Here is a 5,000-nt window from a genome sequence, read left to right as displayed (position 1 = left end):
CACACACACACACACACACACACACACACCACCACCACCACCACCATCACCACCACCACCACCACCACCACACACACACACACACACACACACACACACACACACACACACACACACACACGCACACGAGCACAACGATCACCACAATATAATCCTCAGCCTGAATACCACCAAATTAACCTCATTTAGCATACCAGTCACGTGGGAGAACGCGGGCACCTCCTTCTGTAGCGCCGCTGTCAGAGTAACACCGCTTATTAACTCCGTGGGAAACAAACATAAGCTAATAAAGAGCTGAGGGTGAAAAGAGTGTAAAGAACTTGATTTATTGAAGGTTTATTAGTGTCACCGCTCCGTCAGAGTTTAGTTAAGGGTTAAATGCACGTTCAGGGTTCTGTTTAAGCGGGCTAGGTCGGGTGTGGTAATAAGGGTCATAATAGGAAGGCCAAGAGCAGTGTTGATAATGCCTTGGTTTGTGTGATTCAAGGCAAGACACGTGTATGGGTTTCCTGATTGCTACTGGTTACACTTCCTGCTTGGTGTGTGTATGTGTGTGTGTGTGTGTGTGTGTGTGTGTGTGTGTGTGTGTGTGTGTGTGTGTGTGTGTGTGTGTGTGTGTGTGTGTGTATGTGTCTGTCTCTCTCTTCTTCCTTATTCATTTCTTGTCCAGTTCCTACATTTGTTCTTGTTCTTCCTCCTCCTCCTCCTCCTCAACACATACAAATTATCTCCCCTATCGTCCTCCATCCTCATCAACTCTCGTTTCCTCCTCCTACTAACTACTCGTCTCTCTCTCTCTCTCTCTCTCTCTCTCTCTCTCTCTCTCTCTTCCATGGAGATGAAGAAAGGAAGGAAGGAAGGAGAGTGAAGGAAGTAGGGAAGGAGGGAGATAAGATATGCAAATCCTCACGGGGAGATGACACAGCTCTCCACCTCTCCTCCACTCTCCTCCCCTCTCTCCTCCACTTCCTCTCTCCACCTTTGTACTCCAGTCACACCTTCACCTCTCCTCTCCTCTCCCATTACTCCCTCCCTCTCCCAAGTCACTCTCCCTCTATATTTTTTCCTTCCTGACCCTCCAGCACCTCTCTCTCTCTCTCTCTCTCTCTCTCTCTCTCTCTCTCTCTCTGTAGACAAAATATGGTTTCAGTGTGTGTGTGTGTGTGTGTGTGTGTGTGTGTGTGTGTTCTAATTTCATTCATCTTTCATCTTCTTTTCTTCTTCTTTTTCTTCCTCCTCCCCCTCCTCCTCCTCCTCCTCCTCCTCCTCCTCCTCCTCCTCCTCCTCCTCCTCCTCCTCCTCCTCCTCCTCCTTCTCAGTAACTCCATCAGTCAACCGCACAAAGGGAGGCACCTCATTTTCATCTCCTTCTCCTCCTCCTCCTCCTCCTCCTCCTCCTCCTCTTCCTCCGATGTTTTCTTGACAGGCAACCGTCTCCACTAAGTCTTCACCCCTGACGTCTTCTCCTCTTTCTTCACCACTCCTCCTCCTCCTCCTCCTCCTCCTCCTCTTCCTCCTCCTCCTCCTATAACTTCTGGTAATTCGTCTTCGTGACCTCAAAACCTGTCACTTCACGCGGGAACTTCATTATACTTCTCTCTCTCTCTCTCTCTCTTCCTCAGAAAACAAGAAATTAACAAATAGAGAGGAAAAAACACCCATTTATCTACACACACACGCGCACACACACACACACACACACACACACACACACACACACACACACACACACACAGAGACCCTCACGTCCAACGATATTCCCAGTGATTCCCGACTCTAGGAATCTTGGAATATGCGAGGCAGTGAGTTCCTTCCGCCACGCCGCGCCGAGTTACTCCAACTTTCCACATGATGAGCCAATTGTCGTGCCCGGCCACCACAGAGAGAGAGAGGGAGAGAGAGAGAGAGAGAGAGAGAGAGAGAGAGAGGGAGAGAGTGTAAGAGTGTGACAGAGTGAAAGATGTCGGTCAAAGGCTACAAGAAGAGGATGAAGGGGAGGTGAGAGAGAGAGAGAGAGAGAGAGAGAGAGAGAGAGAGAGAGAGAGAGAGAGAGAGAGAGAGAGAGAGAGAGAGAGAGAGAGAGAGAGATGGCATGGAAGTGTGACGGCGTGAAAGATGTCGGTCAAAGAGGATATGAGAGAGAGAGAGAGAGAGAGAGAGAGAGAGAGAGAGAGAGAGAGAGAGAGAGAGAGAGAGAGAGAGAGAGAGAGAGAGAGAGAGAGAGAGAGAGAGAGAGAGAAGTGGGCCTTAAAAAGTGGGAGGAAAGCCTGCGCCGGAAACTGTGTGGCACTGGCGTAGGAAACAAAACTTGGTGGTCTCTTGTTAAGGACAAACAAGGAACTGGCCACCAAGAATCCATCCCTCCCTCAGCAAGCAGGACGGTACTGTCGCCACCAGCAGTAAGGAGAGGGCACAGTTGCTGGCTTCCTTGTTTGCTGGAAAAATGAAGGTCGGGAATCCACAGCAGCCACCGCCTCAGCTGGTCCAGCAATGTGAGAAGACTGTCACCATGGTGGAGGTGACGCATCAGCAGGTGAAGCGATTATTGCGGGGCTGGACACACAGAAAGCCACCGGCCCTGATGACATCAGCCCGCACCTGCTGAAGCGATGCTCCCAGGAACTGGCTGCCCCTCTCACCCAAGTCTTCACAACTTGTGTACGGGAAAACGTCTGGCCTTCAGTGTGGAAGGAGGCTCGAGTAGTTCCTGCACACAAAAAGCTCCAGGACGGACCCAAAAAACTACAGACCCATATCCCTGTTGTCAGTGGTGGGTAAAGTGTTTGAGAGGGTCGTGGCAGAGGTGGTGTGTAGCCATCTCAAGGACAATGCCCTCCTCTCAGACCAACAGTTTGGGTTCAGACCTGGAAGGTCAACCTCCGACCTAATGATGCTTCTCACCAGGCATTGGCAGGACGCCCTCGACGACGGCAAGGACACTATAGTGGTTGCTTTGGACATAGCAGGAGCTTTTGATAAAGTATGGCACAACGGATTACTAGAAAAGCTTCGTGCTAAAGGCATCCAGGGTGGCTTGCTACGACTCTTGGGAAATTACCTGCAGGACAGAAGCCTCAAGGTGGTTGTCAACGGGCAAACATCTGAGTCCCTGCCTGTGGAGGCATCAGTGCCACAGGGTTCAATTCTTGGCCCACTCCTGTGGAATATCTACGTGGATGATCTTCTCCAGCTACTGCCAGGAGTCATGGCCTATGCTGATGACTGCACCCTCTCCTATACCTATCCACGCCAGGACAGTGGGCGGGCTGCTGAGGCCATCAATCAGCAGCTACGAGTGATAAAGGAGTGGGGTGCTCGCTGGCAAGTGACATTCGCGCCGGAGAAGACACAAGCAATGGTTGTCTCTCGGTCCCCAGCCGCCATGGCAGCAATGGCAGGAAAGTTGTCTTTGGCGCTGCTGCTCTCCCACTCCAAGATGACGTCAAGATACTTGGAGTGGAGGTGGATCGAGGGCTGAGGTTTGACAGGCATGTCAAAACCATTGCCAAGAAAGCCTCTCACAGGATCTCCGCTCTCAGAAGGATCGCCAGTTTCCTCGACAGGAAGGGAGACTGCTGCTGTACAAGGCACAGGTGCGGCCCCACCTTGAATACGCAGCTCTCTCCTGGATGTCCTGTGCCGCCACACACAGAAGGAGACTGGACAGCATCCAACGCCGCGCCATACGGCTAGTAGATGCTGCACTACCACCTCACCCAGAGCCTGAGCGTCCCCTTGATTCACTGGAACACCGCAGAGACGTGGCGGCGATCGTAGTGTTCCATAAGGCACAGGTGCAAAGAGTGCCACATCTGGCAGGGCTGCGTCATCCTCTAAGAGTCACCGCACGGAGCACGAGAACGGTGCTCAATGGTGGTGACGCCGTAGAGGTGCCGCGATCCCACGGGTGTCAGCATCAACGCACCTTCGCAGGACGCGTCTCCAGGATGTGGAACTTGTTCACGGCCGCGGTGCCTCACGTCCAGGAGATGAACACACACAGTGTCAAACTGATGGCACATAAGTGGAGACAGACACTGCCAACTCCTCTGACACTCTTTGTGACGTGACACTCAGTGTAGTGCAGTGCGTGAATAGTGCTAGTGAAGTGAAACAAATAGTGCTCCATTTACATGCTGACCATCTTGTATATTATCTATTTTTAAGTCCTGTAAATATTGTAGAGAAATAGATTGTAGTACCCTTAGAATAGGTAGCACACGACAGTGCGCCTTTGGGTACATGTTCCTTTGTATTAAGTTTTGTTTAAATAAAAAAAAAAAAAAAAAAAAAAGAGAGAGAGATCATCAAATAAGGCAAGGGAGAGGGGAGATATGAGATGGGAGAGGAGAGAGGGAAGAGGGGAGAGAAAACTGGATGGGTCGGAAGAGAAGAGAGGGAAGAAGGAGAGAAGAGGAGAGAATTTAAGACAGAAGTGACTGGAGGGGAGAGAAGAGCGATTAGAGAAGGAGGAAGTGAGAATACAGAGAGAGAGAGAGAGAGAGAGAGAGAGAGAGAGAGAGAGAGAGAGAGAGAGAGAGAGAGAGAGAGAGAGAGAGAGAGAGAGAGAGAGAGAGAGAGAGAGAGAGAGGTACACCCAGCCCTACACCACACCACACTGAGACACACTCCTGGACAATGACAAAAGCCCCCCCGTGTGTCTGGCAACTGGCCCTGTGTTTCTCCCGACGTGGAGCAAATACGCCGTTTACTCTGAGATATTTCGCCCCATCACGCCCATTACTGCTTCACCACCCAAAATTGGAGAGCAGGGCAGTGACAGGACAGTACAGGAGGAGGAGGAGGAGGAAGAGGAGGAGGAGGAGGAGGAGGAGGAGGAGGAGGAGGACAGAGGGGAAGAAACAGGGAGGTTATAGTTTTAAGGGCATTTTCAAGACTTTAAAATGTTTTAAGGGTATTTTAAGATAGTTTTTCATGTTTTTGGATTGGCTGGCATGTTTTAAAGGCATTTTTAAGACATTTTAGCATGTTTTAAGGGC

This window comes from Portunus trituberculatus, chromosome 13, assembly GCF_017591435.1.
Source record: "Portunus trituberculatus isolate SZX2019 chromosome 13, ASM1759143v1, whole genome shotgun sequence".
Lineage (NCBI taxonomy): Eukaryota > Metazoa > Arthropoda > Malacostraca > Decapoda > Portunidae > Portunus > Portunus trituberculatus.
Note: the sequence above shows the minus strand (reverse complement) of the source record.